Source organism: Canis lupus, chromosome 7 (assembly GCF_048164855.1).
Source record: "Canis lupus baileyi chromosome 7, mCanLup2.hap1, whole genome shotgun sequence".
Taxonomy (NCBI): Eukaryota; Metazoa; Chordata; class Mammalia; order Carnivora; family Canidae; genus Canis; species Canis lupus.
This window is the reverse complement of record NC_132844.1, coordinates 47,748,352-47,769,135: the sequence shown is the minus strand read 5'-3', so window position 1 is coordinate 47,769,135 and position 20,784 is coordinate 47,748,352. Positions and strand designations below refer to the sequence as shown.

Below are 20,784 nucleotides of genomic sequence, written 5' to 3'. Positions count from 1 at the left end.
TTTGCAAGTATGCTTCAAAGAATATTGTAACATTGCTGTCTATGATGTGCTTTAGAGTTGACTTGGAATTTGAAGAAGTTCAAGAGGAGTGGAGTATTGTCTTCCTTTGCTTAAGAACAATATGTTTCAGAGCTGGAACATGGAAATCATTATGTATTTAATTATTTTCTCTTAAAGTAATTACTCTAGAAACCCTACTTCTTTTACTGTGTCCAAAATTTAGATTGAATTTAATTCATTCAGTTCAAATCTTAGAGTTTCATGATACTATGGGTAAGGCAGTGTGTAAGGTGTTGTTCTAAGGTGCAAAGAATCCTATAAATCCTGCTTCTGCAGAACCAGAATCTGGGGGAAAACATATACCAAGTGTTATGAGAGAGGTGTGCATAGAATGTCTTAGCTTTTCTGAAGAGGAGGAACTATAACTAGATGGGGAGGCCAAGGAACACTGTCTGGAAGAGATACTCTTTTGTTGTTGTTGTTGTTGTTATGTTTTTATTTGAATTCTAGTTAGTTAACATGCAATGTATATTAGTTTCAGGTGTACAAAATAGTGATTCAGCATATCCATACATCACCTGTGCTCATTAGACCCCGTGCCTGGCTTCATCCCCATCACTTATTTAAGCCATCCCTCCACCTCGGGTAACTATCAGTTTGTTCTCTAGAGTTAAGAGTCTGTTTCTTGATTTGTCTCTCTCTTTTTTCTTTCTTTGTTCTTTTGTTTTTAAATTCACATCTGAGTGAAATCATACAGTATTTGTCATTCTTTTACTTATTTAGCTAACATTATGCATTTTAGCTCCATCCATGTCCTTGCAAATGGCAAGATTTCATTCCTTTTTATGGCTGGATAATATTCCATTGGGTATATATACCACATCTTCTTTATTTGTTAGTTAGTTGATGGACATTTGGGCTGCTTCCATACCTTGGCTATTGTAAATAATGCTTCTATGAACACAGGGGTGTATGTATGCTTTTGAATTTGTGTTTTTGTATTCTTTAGGTAAATACCCAGTAGTGTGATTGTTGGATCATAAGGTAGATCTATTTTTAACCTTCTTTTTTGTTTTTTAATTTAAATTTTAGGTAGTTAATATATAGTGCAGTATTGGTTTCTGCAGTATAATTCAGTGATTTGTCACTTACATTCAACACCCAGTGCTCATCATAACAGATTCCCTCCTTTTTTTTGGTTTTTTTTAAGATTGTATTTATTTGAGAGAGAGAGAGAGCATGAGCAGAGAAAGAGAAAAGGAGAGTCCTCATTGGGCAAGGAGCCCAAGAGCCAGCAGCTCAACTGATTGAGCCTCCCAGATGCCCCACAGGTGCCCTCCTTAATCCCCATCACCTGTGTAGCCGGTCCCCCACCCACATCCCTCTATCAACCCTCAGTCTGTTTTCTAACATTAAGAGTCTCCTATGGCTTGTTTCCCTCTCTCCTTTTTTTCTTTTCCCCTTCCCATAAATTCCACATAGGGGTAAAATCATATGGTATATGTCTTTTCTCTGACTGACTTATTTCACTTAGCATAGTACACTCTAACTCCAACCATGTCATTGCAAATGGCAAGATTTCATTCTTTTTGATGACTGAGTAATGTTCCATTGGGACTTGTGTGTGTGTACGTACGTACATACATACCACATCTTCTTTATCCATTCATCAGTTGATGGACATTTGGGCTCTCCATAATTTGGCTATAGTTTATAATGCTGCTGTAAACATTGGATTGCACGTATCCCTTTGAATCTGTAATTTTTGTACTTTGGGTAAATATCTAGTAGTACAATTGCTGGATCATAGGGTAGTTCTATTTTTAACATTTTGGGGAATCTCCATACTGTTTTCCAGAGTGGCTGCATCAGTTTGCGTACCTCCTAGTAATACAAAATGGTTCCGTTTTCTCCACTTCCTTACCAAAACTTGTTGTTTCTTGTGTTTTAGCCATTCTGCCAGATGTGAGGTGATATTGTAGTTTTGATTTACATCTCCTGGATGGTATAAGTGATGATGTGAACATCTTTTCATGCATCTCTTGGCCATCTGTGTGTCTTTGGAGAAATGTCTGTTCATGTCTTCTGCCCATTTTTAATTGGATTATTCATTTTTTGGGGTGTTGAGTTTTATAAGTTCTTTATATATTTTGGATACTAATCCTTTATCGGATATGTTCCTGCAAATATCTGTTCTCATTCCATAGGTTGCCTGTTAATTTTGTTGCTTGTTTCCTTCTCTGTGCAGAAAGAAGCTTTTCATTTTGATATAGTTCCAATAGTTTACTTTTAGTTTTGTTTCCCTTTCCTCAGGAGACCTATCTAGAAAAAAAATTGCTACAGCCAATCTTGAATTACTTACTGCCTGTGTTCTCTGCTAGGATTTTGATGGTTTCAGGTCTCACATGTAGGTCTTTATCCATTTTGAATTTATTTTTGTGTTTATTATAAGAAAGTTGTCCAGTTTCATTCCTTTGCATGTGGCTGTCCAGTTTTCCCAACACCATTTGTTGAAGAGACAGTCTTTTTCCCGTGGATATTCTTTTCGGCTTTGTCAAAGATTAATTGACCATATAATACTGGTTTTATTTCTGAGCTTTCCATTCTGTTCCATTGATGTATATGTCCATTTTTATGCCAGTATCATACTATTTTGATCACTACAGCTTTGTAATATAACTCGAAGTGTGGAATTGTGAGCCTCCAGCTTTCTTTTTCAAGATTGCTTTGGCTATTCAGGATCCTTTGTGGTTCCATACAAATTTAAGGATTATTTGTTTTAGTTCTGTGAAAGATCCTGTTGATATTTTGATAGGGATTGCATTAAACGTGTAGAGGTAGTATAGATATTTTAACAATATTTGTTCCTCCAGTCTATGAGCATGGGATGTCTTTACACTTTTTTGTGTTATCTTCAGTTTCTTTCATCAGTATTTTGTAGTTTTCAGAGTACAGGTCTTCCATCTCTTTGGTTAGGTCCATTCCTAGGTATCTCATTACTTGTGGTAAATGGAATTGTTTTCTTAATTTCTGTTTCTGCTGCTTCATTATTGGTACATAGAAATAGAACCAATTTCTGTACATTGATTTTTGTGTTCTGTGACTATACTGAATTCTTTTATCAGTTCTAGTGGTTTTTTTTGGTGGAGTCTTTCAAGATTTCTATATATAGTATCCTATCATCTACAAATATCTTAATAGTTTGGATGCCTTTTATTTCTTTTTGTTGTCTAATTGCTGTGGCTAGGACTTCCAGTACTATGTTGAATAAAAGCGATGAGAGTGGACATCCTTATCTTGTTCCTGACTTTAGGGGAAAAAGTCTCAGTTTTCCCCGATTAAAGATAATGTTAGCTATTGGCTTTTCACCTATACCTTTTGTTTTGTTGAGGGATGTTCCCTCTAAGCCTACTTTGTTGAGAGATTTTATCATGAATAAATGGTGTACATTGTCAAATGCTTTTTCTTCATCTTTTGAGATAATCATATGGTTCTTATTCTTTCTCTTTTTAATGTGATGTGTCATGTTGATATATTTGGGAATATTGAATCACCCTTGCAACCTATAAATAAATCCCACTTGATCATGGTGGATGACTTTTATTTATTTATTTATTTATTTTTTAAATTTTTTTATTTATTTATGATAGTCACAGAGAGAGAGAGAGAGAGAGGCAGAGACACAGGCAGAGGGAGAAGCAGGCTCCATGCACCGGGAGCCCGATGTGGGATTCGATCCCGGGTCTCCAGGATCGCGCCCCGGGCCAAAGGCAGGCGCCAAACCGCTGCGCCACCCAGGGATCCCGGTGGATGACTTTTAAAATGTATTGTTTGATTTGGTTTGCTAGTATTTTGTTGAGAATTTTTACATCTCTGTTCATCAGGGATATTAGCCGGTATTTTTCTTTGTTTTCAGTTGAGTCTTTTTCTGCTTTTGGTGTCATGGTAATGCTGGCCTTATAAAATGAGTTTGAAAGTTTTCCTTCCTTTTCTATTTTTTAGAATAGTTTGAGAAGAGGTATTGAGAAGAGGTATCTTTTAAATGGTTGGTGGAATTTGACTGTGAAGCCATCTGGTTGGGACTTTTCTTGGGATCTTTTTGATTACTAATTCAGTTTCTTCTCTGCTAATTGGTCTGTTCAACTTTTCTTTTTCTTCCTGTTTTGGTTTGGTAGTTTATATGTTTTCAGGTATTTATCTACGTCTTCTAGATTGTCCAGTTTGTTGGCATATAGTTTTCCATAATTTTTTCTTTTTTTTTTCATAATTTTTTCTTATAATTGTTTATATTTCTGTGGTCTGGTTATTATTTCTCCTTCTCATTTGTAATTTTATTTTTTTAAGTCCTTTCTCTCTTTTTTTTTCTTTTTTTTTTTTTAAAGATTTTATTTATTCATGAGAGGCACAGAGAGAGAGAGAGAGAGAGAGAGGCAGAGACACAGGGAGAGGGAGAAGCCGGCTCCCTGCAGGGAGCCCGACGTGGGATGGATCCTGGGTCTCCAGGATCATGCCCTGGGCTGAAGTTGGTGCTAACCTGCTGAGCCTCCCGGGCTGCCCCTCTTTTTGATAGGTCTGGTTAGAGGTTTATCAGTTTTGTTGATTATTTCAAAGAACCAGCTCCTGGTTTCTTTGATCTGTCTCTTGATTTTTTTAAATTTCTAAATAATTTATTTCTGCTCTAATAATTATTTATTTCCTTCCTTCTGCTGGTTTTAGATTTTGTTTCTTGCTCTTTTCTAGCTCCTTTAGGTGTAAAGTAAGATTGAGATTTTTCTTGCTTCTTGAGGTAGGCCTGTATTGCCTTTTAGAACCATTTTTACTGCATCCTGGAAGTTTTGGGCCATCATGTTTTCATTTTCATTTGTTTCCATGTACTTTTTAAATTTCTGGTTGACTCATTAATTGTTTAGCAATATTTTGTTTAACTTCCATGTATTTTTGGTCTTTCCAGAATTTTTCTTGTGGTTGACTCCTAGTTTCATACTGTTGTGGTCAGGAAAGGTGCGTGGTAAGACTTCAGTCATCTTGAATTTGTTCAGACTTGTTTTGTGAGCTAATATGTGATCTCTTCTAGAGAAGGTTCCGTGTGTACTTGAAAAGAATGTGTATTCTTCTGTTTCAGAATGGAATGTTCTGACTATACCTGTTAAATCCATCTCTTCTAGTATTAAATCTATCATTCAAAGTCATTGTCTCCTTGTTGATTTTCTGTTTACATGATCTGTTCATTGCTGCAGGTGGAGTGTTAAAATTACCTACTGTTATTGTGTTATTATTAGTTTCTTTATATTTGTTATTAACTCTTTAATATATTTGTATGCTCCTCTGTACATAAATATTTACAATTATTATATCTTCTTGTTGGATGTTGCTCCATCCCTTCACTTTCAATATTTGGGTGTCTTTAGGTCTAAAATGAGTTTCTTGTAGGCAGCATATAGTGGATCTTCCTTTTTTGTAAATCCATTCTGTCATCCTTTGTCTTTTAATTATAGTGTTTAGTCTATTTGCATTCAATTAAATTGGTATGTATTTATTGTCATTTTGTTATTTGGCTTGTGATTGTTTCTGAAGATTTTCTCTGGTCCTTTTTTCTCCCATTCATGGTTTACTTCTTTTCTTTAGTGATATATTAGGATCTCCTCCTCTTTATTCTTTGCATATTTATTAGTAGTTTTTGATACATGGTTTCCATTACGTTTGTATATAATCTCTTGCATATAGCAGTCTGTTAATTGTTTAAGTTTGAACCCATTCTTTATTTCTCTCTTCCCCCACTTTTTAGGTTTATACTGTTATATCTTATATTCTATTATTTTGTGAGTTCCTTGATTGATTTTTTTTTACAGAAATATTCATTTTTACTGCTTTGTGTTTCCTACTGTTCTACTCTCACTTCTGGTCTCTCTCTTCCACTTAGTGTGTTTCTTTAATATTTCTTGCACAGCTGGTTTAGTGATCATGAATTACTTTAGTTTTTGTTTGTCTGAGAAACTCTTTATCTCTCCTTATATTCTGAGTGATAGCTTTGCTGGAGTATTGTTGGCTGCAAATTTTTCCCATTCAGTACTTCGAATATATTATGACACTCCTTTCTGGCTTGGGAAGTTTCTGCTAAAAATAATCTCCTGCTAGCCTTAATGGATTTTCCCTTGGAAGTTACTGTCTTCTTTTGTCTTGCTGCTTTTGAAATTTTTTCTTTATCAATATATTTTGCAAATTTAGTTAGAGTATGTCTTTTTTGTTGTTGTTGTTACAGTATGTCTTGTTGTCAGTCCGCTTTTATTAATTTTGATGAGAGCCTTCAGTGCCTTTTAGATCTGGACATATTTTTCCTTCCCCAGATTACAAAAGTAATTTTTAGCTATTATCTCTTCAAATAAATTCTCAGCCCCCTTCTTCCTCTTTCCTTCTTCTGGGACTTCTATAATATGAATATTACTACGTTTGATGGAGTCACTGAGTTCCCTAGGTCTTGCTTGTTTTGTGTAATTCTTTTTTCTGTCTGTGTTTAGCTTTCCATTTTCCATTTCCATTCCAGTAATTTCATTACTTTTTGCTACTCTGTCTTCTGTGTCATTAATTCATTCCTCTACTTCTTCCAGCTGCTATTCATTCTGTCAGGTGTGTTTCTTATTTCATGTATTGTGTCCTTTTTCTCTGCTGTGTTATTCCTTGTCTTTGTTAAGGTTCTCATTCATGTCTTCCAGTCATTTCTCTAGTCTAATGAGTATCCTTATGATCATTACTTTAAATTCTCTATCAGGCATCTTACCTGTATATGTTTTGCTTAGATCTTCGGCCATGGCCTTGTCCTGGTCATTTATTTGGGATGAGTTTTTCTTTCTCTTCATTTTGTCTAAGTCTTGGTATCTCTTTCTCTCTGTTAGGAAAGTCAGCTATATATCCCATTTTTGTGGTTGATGGCCTTATGAAGAAGTAGTCCTACAGTGCCCTGCCATGTAGTACCCTCTGTTCCCCAGGGCCTGGTGCTTCTGGGAGTATTTCCATTGTGTGCTATGTGAGCTCTGCTGTCTTGTCCCGGCTGTTTTATCTTCCAGGCCAGTCATCTGCAAAGGCTATCTTTTTCTGTTGTGAGTAGTGTTTAGTCCCTGGCCTGAGTCTTGGCATGTTGTAACTAGGTGTGCTCTGGTCTGTTTGTGAAATGAGACCTATTGCTACCACTGCCAGAACTGAGATTCTATAAAACTCCTGGATCAGGCAATGTGGTGTGAGCAGGTGTTTGGGCTGGTTTTCTGGTGGAGGGGGTCTGAGCTCTGGGACTGAGGCAAGGTGAGTGGGAAGGGCAATTGCACCAGAATGTGATCGATGGTGCTTGGTATAAGCAAGTTAGGTATAAGCAAGTTAGTCAGTGTTATACTACTTCCCACAGGTGGCTCTGTCCTTATGCTGGTCCGGGTAGGGAAATGGCATCTGCCAGTTCCTTTGTTCCCAGAGGGGTTTTATGAATGCTCTCTCTCTGGGATGCCTCAATCACCCTACTGTGTGCCGTAGGCACTCTTCAGATTGCTGTTTCCAAGCTGTATGTTCCCAGACTATTTGCCCTGCCTTTTCTCCAAGAATAGCCCCAATATCCTCCGAGCTCTCCTAGAGCCAAGCATGCCAACCTTTAAAACTCGAGGCTTTAAAGCCTGGTTGCAAGAACTCAAGAAGTTCAGCCCCTCTTGCTTTCCAAACCAATTGCTCTAGGGATTCCTTCCCACCACTCCACCCCCACCCCCACCCGCATGAGTTAGTCTGTCTCTTACTCTTCTCTATAACTGCAGCTCCCTCCCTACCACAGTGGTGATCTTTTACTCTCTCAAATCATATCTCTGCACTTCCTACCTTCTTCGACGTGGCCTCTTCTCTTCCTTTCATTGTGGAGTTTGTTCTGCCAGTCTTCAGGTCAATTTCTGAGGTATTTAGGATGAGTTGATAGTTACCTAATTGTATTCATGATATGAGGTGAGCCTACGGTCCTTCTACTCTACTACCACCTTCCAGCCTCCAGAAGATACACTTTTTGACTGGGTAGGGTGGTGGGGAAGTGGGAATTAGGAAAAGAGAATGCAAAAATGAAAGGCAGTAAATATATAGATTATTTGGATTTCAAGCTTAAAATAATGGAGGCCCCAGTACATAAACATTAATAGACAACTTAAAAGAAGTTGGTTTGCAAGATTAGGTTTAGAGGTGGGATATTTTTTTCTTTTCTTTTTTAATTTAAATTCAATTTAGTTAACATAGTGTTTTAAGAACTTCAGGGGCTAGAATTTAGGGGTGGGATATTTAAATGGCAGACAGAAACTAGATTTGTACTACCTTAGAGAAGTTATAACTGGAAATCTGATGTTCTTCCCAGTTAGAAATGTAGAACTGTAGGGTTTTATGGAGCCACATATGTCATGCCCATGGATACAACCAATAGGTCATTGATAGAACCAGAATTGAAGCCAGGCCTGCTGACTCTGCTTTTCTCTCTGTCTCTCTCTCTGTCTCTCTCTCTCTCTCAGCCCTAGTTTACATAATGGCGATTATGGGAGGAAGGGAGAAAAAAATAATGGAGAGAGGATGTGGGGAGTCAAAAGCCATGTCTTAAAATGGAGTCTTGGCTAACGCTTCCCTTCTGTCAGTCAATATTGAGAAGTGGAATCAAAAAAGACTGAACAAAAAAGGGAGAGACAGGAAATACATTAGAGAAATGAAAGCATCACACAGGTCATTGAGAATTTTGAGAAGAGGGCCCATATGTGTCCTCCATAGCAGAGAGACTATGTAAGAAGAGGACCAAGAAAAGGTGAAAGGGTGTGTTGAATGGGTTACCCACCTTTAATTTGGTGAAAGGTGGCAATATAGTGTTGGAAACTGAAAGCCAGATCACATAGACTTAACACATGAATGAATAAAAGACAGTGAATTGGATTTGTAGATGGTATAAGTAGGCTTTTCAAAATATGTGCTAGTGAAAGGAATGACAAAGTGTTATTAGTTTAAGCATCTTGTGATGGTTTAGGCTAGAGGAGACCTGAGCCTGTTTGTAGCAGGGAAGAAAAGAAACGGTAATCTTGATAAAAATATTTTTAAAAAAATAATTCCTCTTGAACCAAACGATTAATTTTTCTTTCCTTTACATCATGACTATACTATATATGCCTTTGCTCTTAAACTTATTATACAAGATTATAATTATTTAAATGTTTATCTTTCCCACTAACTTTTAAGTTTGCTGAGAGGAGGATTGAAATTTTTTTACTTTATCTCATAGTAATGCAGTGAGTTTTCACTTGGGAGGTGCTGAGAAAATGTTGGGAAAGTAAGTGGGAATATTCTCATATGAGGTAGGTGCTACAATGTGCTTGGTGGGGTGAAGAAAGAGGCAAATAGAAACTCAATGATATAGGTGAAAACCTTATTAAAGAAAGGAGGCTACATACTTGCACAAGAGGATGATGACTGAAAGAGGCCTATCTTTCAGCTAACATGGGAATATAGAAAAGAACTTAAGAAAAAGAATATAGAGAACTTAGGGGTAGAACAAAGGGAAGTTAGTGGAGTGTATTAAGTGGCCTTACTCTTCCTTGTAAAGGAAGAGATCTGGTCAGTAGCCGATAGTAGTGATTAAGAATGATGTTTTGGATATAAGAAAGGTTAGGAACTATTGGCAACAAATTTGATAGGGAGTCTAGAAAAAGATTATTATTACTATTTTTAGTCACTAGAAAGATTCCCTTTTTAAAAAATACAGGCAGGGACGCCTAGGTGGCTTAGTCAGTTAAGCATCTGCCTTTGGCTCAGATCATGATCCTGGGGTCCTATCAAGCCCTGCATTGGGCTCTCAGCTCAGCGGGGAATCTGCTTCTCCTTCTGCTCCTCCCCCCTGCTTGTGTTCTTTCTCATAAATGAGCGAACAAATAGACTTTAGTAAAAAATAAATTACCATGTCTATTGAGAATATTAATATTTTTATTTAATAGTAATGACTATGTGTTAGAAGGGGGTGGAGGGACTGTAAAGTATCCCGCAAACTGAAAAAGGACTTTGAGACTGAAAAGCAAAGGCAACTCCATGTGGTTTACACAGAATTTTATTCAAGGTACCTTATTGACATGATTGAACAGGCAGTGATCTGGACAGCTGCTGCACATCTATTTTTCTTAAATTCCAGACCTTAGTCTGTGCTTTTATAGAGCAAGGGAACATGCCAGAGGGCACTGCAGTGAGGTCAAAGGGTCTGTATACACTTCATTGATAGCTAGCATTTAACAGACCTTGTGGTGCCATCTGTGTATCAGAAAGGGGCGAAGGCATGTTATTTCTAATAGTTATCTAAACAGATTTAGAGAAGACCAGAACAAGCCTCCCTGCATTCTGGTAGTGGCATACATTAACCTCTCATGTGCCCAGAAAACATAGTGCCAAGGGAGGTCATCACGTGGGCGTGAATAAGGTGGTAAGTGAAAGATGGAGTCAGTATGGTCAGCACTCCTACACTATGTTTGTATATGCTTTGCTTTTGACTTCATTGCTTTCCTTCATTTACTCTCAGTCTATAAGTAGATCCTTTACTTAGTTGAAGCTAATTAGTAATTTCCACATCACCCTTTGGACCTGCATTGTAACCTTTATCTGAGATGAACACAGATGTATAGTGCATGTGGGCAAGCTGTAAATAATATTTTGCTTTTATCTGATGTCTTTTTTGAGTGGATCTCAGTAGAGTGGAGCAGCTGGGGGACTGTGTTCTAAAGGCCAGAAAGTTGATGAATGAAAAATCCATGTAAAACATTTGATGAATGCCTAGTTGCAGGTTGGCATGAGTGCAAATTAAATCTTAAAAACTCCAAGTGCACTTTAAAATATTGAAAGTCAAGAAAAACATCATTAAAATGCATGTAAGGTAAAACTCAATGTAGCTACTTTTTTTTTTTTTAAAGATTTTATTTATTTATTCATGAGAGACACAGAGAGAGAGAGGGGCAGAGATACAGGCAGATCCCGGGACTCCAGGACCACACCCTGGGCCAAAGGCAGGTGCTAAACCGCTGAGCCACCCAGGGATCCCTTCAATGTAGCTACTTTTTATTTCAGAGAAAAACTACTTGAGAAAGATACCTTCAACTATTAAAAAAAAAATACTCAGATGCTAATAATCAGAATCATTTTGGTTTTGGTTTTTTGTTTGTTTTTGAAAGAGAGAGGGTGGAGGGCAGGGAGGTACAGAGGGAAAGGGAGAGAGAAAACCCCAAGCAGGCTACACACCCAGCAGGAAACCCAATGCGGAACTCCCATCTCATAACCCTAAGATCACGACCTGCCCTGGAATCAGTCATATGCTTAACCAGCTGAGCTACCCAGATGCCTCTGATAATCAAAATCTTGAGCAGAAAAGACATCAATGTGACTTGAATGGCATCACCTATTTTAAAACACACACACACACACACACATACACTCATAGGATCACATTTCTTCCTTTTTGAATGAGCTTGGCATCTCACTTAAGAAAACAGTAACTGAACAACAGAATAAAGCCAAAGAGAATGGACAGCCCAGCATTTATCCCTCATCTCTCCCCAAAAAGACATTAACATGGATATCAGATCACCAATAATATTGAAAGCAAACTAGACAAATCCACAATTATATTGAAGAATTAACTTACCTTTCAATGATTAATTGAATAAGTAGACAAAATCAGTAAGGATATAGAAGACTTGAACAACACTGTCAACCATCTTGATCTAATTGACATTTGTAGAACATACTGCCCCAACCAGGTGAATATACATTTTTTTTCATGTGTCCATGAAACAATAACCCAGATACATCATATTCTAGGTCTTAAAAAAAATCCATTACAAATCTAAACAAATTGAAGTCATACAAAATGTTTTCTGACTAACCACAACAGTAAGACATGAAAAAGAAGGAAAAGGCAGAAAGGAAAGAAAGAAAACCTTTCTCTATTCTCAGATAATGTGACTATGAAAAAATGTCAAAGAACCTACCTAAACTGCTATTATAACTAAGAATTTGCAGAAAATAAGCCAATATATAAAAATTAATATTTATTCCAGTGAGCAATTGGAAATTCAAAGTTTTTGGAAGTACCATATGCAATAGAACAAAAAAGAAATAAACACTTTTAAAAATGTATTTATCTAACAAAATATGTGCATGATCTCTATGTTGAAACACTTTATGCTGAAACACTGATGAAAGTAATCAAAGAACAAAGTTGTAGATGCCTACTACCTGATTTTAAGACTTACTTTAAAACTACTATTTAAAAAAAAACTACTATAATCAAACAGGAAACAACAAATGTTGGTGAGGATGTGGAGAAAGGGGAACCCTCTTGCACTCTTGGTGGGAATGCAAGCTGGTACAAGTTTTATCTGTCTTGTACCAACTTGCATTCCCACACTCTAGAAAACAGTGTGGAGGTTCTTCAAGAAGTTAAAAATAGAGTTACCTTATGACCCAGTAATTGCTCTACTTGGTATTTACCCCAAAGATACAGATGTAGTGAAATGACAGGACACCTGCACCCCAATGTTTATAACAGCAATGTCCATAATAGCCAAACTGTGGAAGGAACCATGATGTCATTCAACAGATGAATGGATAAAGAAGATGTGGTATAAATATATATATATATAGTGTGTATGTATATATAGTATATATAAATATATATGTGGTGTATGTGTATATACATGTATATATATACTATATATATATATATACACATACATACACAAACACACAATGGAATATTACTCAGCCATCAGAAAGGATGAATACCAACCATTTGCTTCGACATGGATGGGACTGGGAGGAGGGTATTATGCTGAGTGAAATAAGTCTGAAAGTTCCATTGCCAAATTCAGTGTTAAGAACATTCATACCTGTGTTTTCTTGTTATAAGTCTTACAGTTTTGGCTCTTACATCTAGATCATTAATACATTTGAGTTAAGTCTTGTATATGGTATTGTATATGTATGATATTCAACTTCATTACTTTTCATGTGTATAGCCAGTTGTCCCAGCATCATATATTGAAAAGACTCTTTCTCCATTATAACGGTCTTACACCCTTGTCAAAACTCAGTTGGACATGGATTGATTGGATTTACATGGATTTATTTCTGGACTCTCATTTCTATAGCATTGGTCTGTATGTCTGTCTCTCTGCCAGTACCATACGTTTTTTATTACTGTAGCTTTTTAGTAAGTTTTGAAATCAGAAAGTTTGAATCCTCCAACTTTGTGTTCTTAATATTGTTTGGGCTATTTAGAGTCCCTTGCAATTCCATATGAATTTGAGGATTGTCTTTTCCATTTCTGCAAGAAAGGCCTTTGGAACTTTCATAGGGATTGCATTCAATCTATAGATTGATTTGGGTGGTATTGATATATTAACCACACTATCTTTTAATCCACGAACAGGGGATTTCTTTCCATTTATTTAGGTCTTTAATTTCTTTCAGCAGTGTTTTGTAGTTTTCAGCATATGTGTCTTTCACCTCCTGGGCAAAATTTATTCCTAGATATTTCATTCTTTTGAAAGCTATTGTAAACAGAACTTCCATTTTCTGATGGTTCATTGCTAGTACTAGAAATGCAACTGATTCTTTTGTGTTGTTGTATCCTCCAGCTTTGCTGAATTCATTTATTAGTTCTAATAGTTTTTAAAATGGATTCTTAATTTTTCTGCATATAAGACCATGCCATCTGTTAATAAGCATAGTTTTACCTTACTGTTTCCATCTGGAAGTCATTTATCTCTTGCCTGATTGCTTTGACTAGAACTTCCACTATCATGTTGAATAGCAGCAGTGAAAGAAGGCATCCTTGTCTTTTCTTGATCTTGGAGGAAAGCTTTCAATATCTCACTATGATTATGAGGTTAGCTGTAGGTTTTTCATAAATGCCCTTTATTATGTTAAGGAAATTTTCTTCTATTCCTAGTGTGTAGTGTGTCTGTGTGTGTTCAGTCATGAAAAAGTGTTGGATGTGATCAGATTGCAGCTTTTGTCCTTCATTCTATTAATGTGATGTATTAGTTTATTGGTATTCATATGTTGAACCACCCTGGCATTACTAGGATAAATCTCACTTGATCATGATTTATAATACTTTTTAATATACTGCTGGATTTGGTTTGCTAGTATTTTGTTGAAATTTTTTGGCATCTATATCATTAAGGATATTATCTGCAGTTTTCTTGTGATGTCTTTGGCTTTGCTATCAGGGTAACGTTGACCTTTAAAAATGAGTTACAAAATGTTGACTTCTCTTCTATTTTTGGAAGAGTTTGCAAAGGATTGATGTTATTTCTCCTCTACATGTTTAGTAGATCTGACCAGTGAAGCCATCTAATTCTGGGCTTTTCTTTGGTGGGAGGTTTTTTAAATACTGACTCAACCTCTTTGTCACAGGTTTCTTCAGATTTTTCTATGCATTTTTGGGTCAGTTTTTAAAATGTATGTGTTTGTAGGAATCTATCCATTTCATCTAGGTTGTCTAATTGGTTCCTAATATAGGAACCTAATATAAAGGATTATAACCCTTTTCATTTTAGGGAAGTAAGTACTAATGTCCCTACTTTCATTCCTGATATTAGCAATTTGAGTCTTTAATTCTTTTTTCTTTTTTTTTTTTAATTCTTTTTTTCTTATTTAATCTAGCTAAAGCTTTACCAGTTTTATTGGTAAAGAACTAATAAAGAACCAACTTTTTTTTTAATTTTCTTTTTTGCATTTCTCTATTTTATCTTCACTCTGACTTTATTTCCTTCCTTTGGTTGGTTTTGAGTTTAATCTGCTCTTTTTCTAGTTCCTAAAAGTATAAAATTAGGTTATTGATTGAAATTTTTCTTTTTTAAAAGTGTGTACATAGGTATGTACTTATTGCCATTTTCTTGATTGTTCTCTGGTATTTCTTTGTAACTCTTTTTTGTTCCTTTTCTTACTCTGTTTTTTTGTGATTTGATGAATTTCTTTATGGTTTTATTTGGACTTTTTCTCTCTGTTTTTTGTGTATCTAAGATTTTGTTTGTGGTTACCATGAGGTAACACTCTGTTATATAGCATTCTGTTCTAAATTGATGGTCACTGAAGTTAAAATAGATTCTAAAATAACTCCCATTTTTCCTAACCCCTCACCATGTTTTATGTATATAGATATGTGTAAAGATATCTTACATCTTTTTTTGTGTGTGTATTTGTTAACTAATCATTGAAGATATAGTTGATTTTTACTACTTTTGTCTTTTATTCTTCCAGTTAACTTTATGTAAGGCTTCAGCTGCTGCAGTAATGCCTGTGGTCACAGCTGGACTGTGAGGTCTGGCTCCAACTATTTCAGGTGTGCTTGTGGGTGATGCTGAATACTCTCTCCCCTTAGCAGAAGCCACTTTTTAGGGGTATCACTTCCAGTCGAGGCTACCTACTTGATGCTTTCAGGCAGTAACCACTTTGGGGACTTACCAAGTGTTTTATAATAGTATCTTATTCTATTTTCTTCACAGCAACATCATTAGGTAAATGTTCATTATTACTTGTTTGTTTTTTTTCTATGAGCATAAACTCCATAAGAGCAATAATTTGTCCATCTTTGTTTATCTCTCCATTACTTATAACAATGGCTGATAAATTAGTACTTCAGAAGACACTTCCGGGTTTTAAACTTTACGTTTCTTTTAGGTTTTTTAGCTTTTTTTTTTTTTAAAAAAAGCAATTCAACTGAATAAATTTTAAAGTTCTTAATGTCTTTATTCAGTAATTCACAAATCAGTCAGCATACAATCTAGGAAATAGAAGTGAGTTTCTTGGCGCTGTGCAAATAAAAGACTATAGTCTGAAGGGAGTGGAACAAGGAAGTTTATAGCAGACCAAAAAAGTGGATTTGTTATTGCAAGGTCATTTTCCTTTAGAGGATGGCAGGAGTCTGTCAGGCAGATCAGGTGCTATTTAGAGATTCCTGATTGAATGGTTTCAGATCCCATTTCTGGGAGAGCTGAATCTGTAATTAAGTAAAGTTTCAATTTGGTTAGATGGGGCTTAGCAAACGTGACTTTGTTATGGTCCTGTTGTCTTGTTAATAATAATTCACCCCTTTGATCAGACTTTCAGCCTGAGAGATGTGGTCAAAATCGAAGGTATTACCATTACTTTCAGCTACCACTCTGAAGTTCTCAAGGGCTTTTTGCAGAATCTCTGTGTGCTATTTACCATTCGTGTCGTCTCTTTGTTGAATCTCTTTATGGAACTTCCTAGTCACAATATTGGGTTTACATTCTTTACATTGATCATTCTCTTCATTCCTTTTCTGACATTCTACCCTTAAGGGGATCATTTGCTTGCTGGTTAGTGGCAATGAACCTGCATTTAAAGCTTTTAAGAGGACATTGTGCACCAGGGAGAGTACCATGATTATTTAAAACAACATAATTCCTGATGTTTGGGGTTCATATCAGAGCCATGATCCCCAGGACCCAAAGCAATCAAAATCAAATAAGTCAAAGAAAACCCACATTGAAGGACTTACTTTGTTAAGCCATCTGGCTTGTTCAGTGATCTAATGTGGCACAATCTCAGCCTCCCCAGAACTATCAATCCAAGTAAAGCAATTGGTGTTGGCTGCAGCACAAACACCTCTTTGTATGCTAAAAGATAATCAAGAGCTATCCTATTATCAAGAGCAACTTGGGCCGTAGAGTCTAGATTTTTTGTTAGGCAGCTATTACTTTAGCAGCAGATTCTACAATACCTTTGAGTTAAAAAGAGATTCCTGATTATAGCCTTATTTGATCTTATTGGAAGCCAGAGAATTCAGAGAAAGAATGGTCAGAGGGAAGGAGGAATGCAAAGAAACCTTCTTCATCTGATGTCTTAGGTGGAAGCAATCTAATGTTGGCTATTTCTTTTCCTAATCAATTTGATTTTGATGTCTAGCATTTGCACAGGATCAGATGTCATGTGGGACCTTTTTCAGCTGTGAAATATGCAGCCAAGACTCAATACCTTGTAAAAGAAATCTTTATAAGATCCAATGAGAGTTTATTTCATGTAATTAACTGGGAAATTTGGTTATTTCTGTGATATACAACATTTTAAGAAAATGGCTAAAATTATTACTGATAACATTATACCAGGACATATCAGATTTCTAGGAATTTCATCCAGTTTCTAGAGTACATATGAATACCTTCCATCCATAGAAATAGTAACTGATATTTTTAATATCACTTCTTATTTGATAATGCTTTCCACATAATTGAACATATCTAACCAAATTAGTTTAACATTTGATAGGCACTTTTTTTTAACGCCATTTGAATAGAACTCTTTTACAAATTAATTTTGGCAGTACCATCCAGTGGTAGAAAAATATGACGTAACTACAACATTTATATATAAACACACATGAACAACGTAAATAGATGCAAACAAATTCCTTATTGCTATTGTTCTAAAATGTTAGACATGAGTCAGGTATGATAATGCAGAACTCACTAGTTTATAAAAGAGCAGTTGGATCCAAATTATATTTCTGGCTGAAGGTGTAAGTTAAGGTTACCTGCTCAGATGCCTAAAGCGCTTTTACTAATATCTGTGATATTAGGATTTTCATAGGCTTAATTTTCAAACAGTACTCTCCCCTACTCCTTTTTTATCTTCTGATAAGAATTCCTCCCTGAAGTTTGCATTTTGAAGAGAGGCCTCTGTAAGAGTTACTGGAGAAGAACCGATAGAACATTTGCAATTCAGGGACCTAGGGAAGGAATGAATGTCCCTCACAAGAGCTTTTTTTTTTCCTGAATTCAAATTTTACAATACTTACCAGTCTTCTGAGATGAATAGGGAAGGTTGTAGAATTGATAAAAAGGATAGATGAAAAAAAAAAAAAAAGATAGATGAGCTTTGAATTGCTTCTAGAACTTCATTTTCTGTTCTTGTAAAGAACCATTTTGTAAGACAGGAACAGTTAGTTGTTCTTAATTCTTCAGTGAATTGGGTAGCAGCCTAACTGATTTCAAAGGCCTTAACGACCATACAACTACATTATCTTCAATTTGCTTGTTTATATCAGGGAGAAGATCTTCAGTGAAGATGGAAATCAAAAGATTTTTATATTCTAGATTTAGAGTCTTGTCTTTGGAATATTTGTCTTTCCTTCTGGGTGTGTTTAGCTTAGGTGACAAGACCTAAAAAGAAAGTTCTTGTCAGGCTCTGAAAGTTAGCTTTCCAGTTTGCCCAATTTCTTTGAGTAGAGCTACTTTAAAAAATCCTTTCAAAATCTTGTTGAGTTGTAGCTGGGACAAACAGTAAATACTTCTGGCAGTATAAACAACTCTGTGAATGGATGGCATGTCCCCAAAGAGGATACAAAGGATATGACTCAGGACCCAGAACCATTCCCAAAGATAGTCCAAAGAGAGAATGACTTCTATAATTCCTTTCAGAGCCTGGAAATGGTAGGGCCCAAACTGCAAATAGAGTGAAACCATCATTTCTGTTGTACCATATTTTTGAGGCCCCTAACCTAACTTGCTAACAAGTCCTCAGGACACAAAATGAGACATACGAGAAGGCAGTAGTTATCTGTGAGAGAGAAGGGATTAATAACCAGTGCGTCCAGATTTGGAAAAGAGACAATGTGAAATTTTACCTCCTTCTTTCAACTGGATAGAGATCCAGGAATGCTGACTTTAGTTAAGATTTTACCCTTCACTGGCTTTTGCCAGTTTTCCCAGAATCCCATCTGTAGGTTACAGAGTGAATGGGCTTTGGAGGGCAGGTCCAGTATCTACCAGGATTTGGCATGGTTTTCCACTAATTTTAATTTTAGTTTCTCCCTAGATATTTAAGGGGATAACTGGTAGCAGTTTGCCAGAGAATCCCTTGGAGTCCTGTCAACTCTGAGAGGGACCCATATGGGGGCCTGACTTTGAAAGTAAATATGAATGCATCAGTAAAGTCACCAGTGTGGTAGACTTTTGATTGCAGTCCTATTACCTGTCTTTTCAGAATGGAAAGGCAGTTCAGGTAGAGGATTAGGATTAGTAGATTCTGAATACTCAGGTAAAGGAGGATCAAGGGGAGTAGTAGAACTTGCTTCAGTCTTAGTCTTTTAAGCTTCTTATGATCTTTAATTTTTTAGCCTTTTGCTTTGAATTCTTCAGTGAAGCTCTTTTGGAATCTGGGAGCCTTTTAAAGGTTTCTGCATACCAATTAAAATACGTGTCCTATTCTATTTGTTTGATTTGGGAACCCTTACTTTCAAATGCACTTCTTAAAAGAGCAATATGACCTATTCAGCTGTTCTCCATAAAGGTGTTTTAATTCTCGATTGTCTGTCTTAGTAAGATTTTGCCATTTTTATAGATATCTACAGCTTCTGAGACCACTTTTTAGGTATAAAATAAGCGGTTGTGCCAGATGGTAGTATACTCAATTTTTTGAAATATGAGGATCCCATTTCTATAGGTAAGCCTTAAGTTCCTTGAAGCCAAGTTAATACCTTAGAGCAGCATGCTGCTGGCTTGGAGATTTTTGCTTTTTTATAATGTATCTTGTTGTATAGAAATTTTTTTGAGTTGGCAGGTGACCTAGTGTCAGTCTAAGCCATTCCATGACCAGTTTATCCTAGCATGGAAGTCTTAGAGTTAGGTGGTGAGGACTAAGAGCTTTTAGGTACTTGATCTGTACCCACCAGTTTTGTGGCTTTGGCTTCTGTGACTTCCATTAAATCATTTTACCTCTTATGCGCATTAACAGAAACCGATAGTAACCAGAGAAATGGAACTGTGGACATTAGCAGTAACCAAAGAGATAGTACCATGGACTGGCTACCATGGACTGGCTAAGAGAAGTCCTTCGAAGTGCACCACTAGCAGTTTCCAAAGTGGAACTACAGACTGAACCATCGTACCCCAGTAAATGGGGACTTTGGCCTAAAGCAAGGGCTAGGGACTCAGGTTTTGTTTTGTTTTGTTTAAAGATTTCATTTATTTATTCATGAGAGACACAGAGAGTGAGGCAGAAACATTGGCAGAGAGATAAGCAGGCTCCATGCAGAGAGCCCGATGTGAGACTTGGTCCTGGGACTCCAGGATCATGCCTTGGACCAAAGGCAAATGCTTAACCCCTGAGCCACCCAGGCGTCCCAGGACTCAGGTTTTAGATCTAACTGTCTGCTAACTCAAGCTGACCTGCTAAGTCCTTGACTGGGACGGTGGACTAACCAAGGGCTAAGGACTGGCTCTCTGTTAGAGCCTCCTGTGAGTCTAGATTGACCCATTAGTTCTGGGCTGGAAAGCCAATTAGATCAGGAGCTCAAAACAAAGAGAATGGAGCTCAAAATCAAGAGGAACTTAACCACGTCCTGCAGAAACAGTGAGAAAGACCAAGAAGTCACAGGGTTTATGGGTATCAGCATTTGTGTTTCTTGTTCCCAAAGCCATCAAGAAGTCCCTGGGTCTCACTGCTGCCATCACCCTGTTGAACAAATATCAACCAAATACATTTTAAAGATCTTACTGCCTTTATTCAATGATTGATGAATTGGGCAGCATCCAGTTTAGCAGATAGAAAGGAGCTCCAAGGAACTGTATAAGGACTACAGTTTTTAGTTTGTGGTTTTGGTTTGTGGTTTTTGGTATGTGGTTCATATATAACAACCAGTGTATTTAGCAATCTGTTTTAAGTTGATAGTTGCTTAAGTTCAAACACATTTTTAAAAACACTACATTCCCCCATCTCCTTGTTGCATGT

The 20,784-nt window shown here is 36.5% G+C and overlaps 1 protein-coding gene across 1 annotated transcript in view; it reads left to right on the top strand.

The window, feature by feature from the left end:
* PRIM2 (DNA primase subunit 2) overlaps positions 1-20,784 on the top strand; it is a 306,340-nt gene that overhangs the window by 258,527 nt on the left and 27,029 nt on the right. The window lies entirely within an intron of this gene.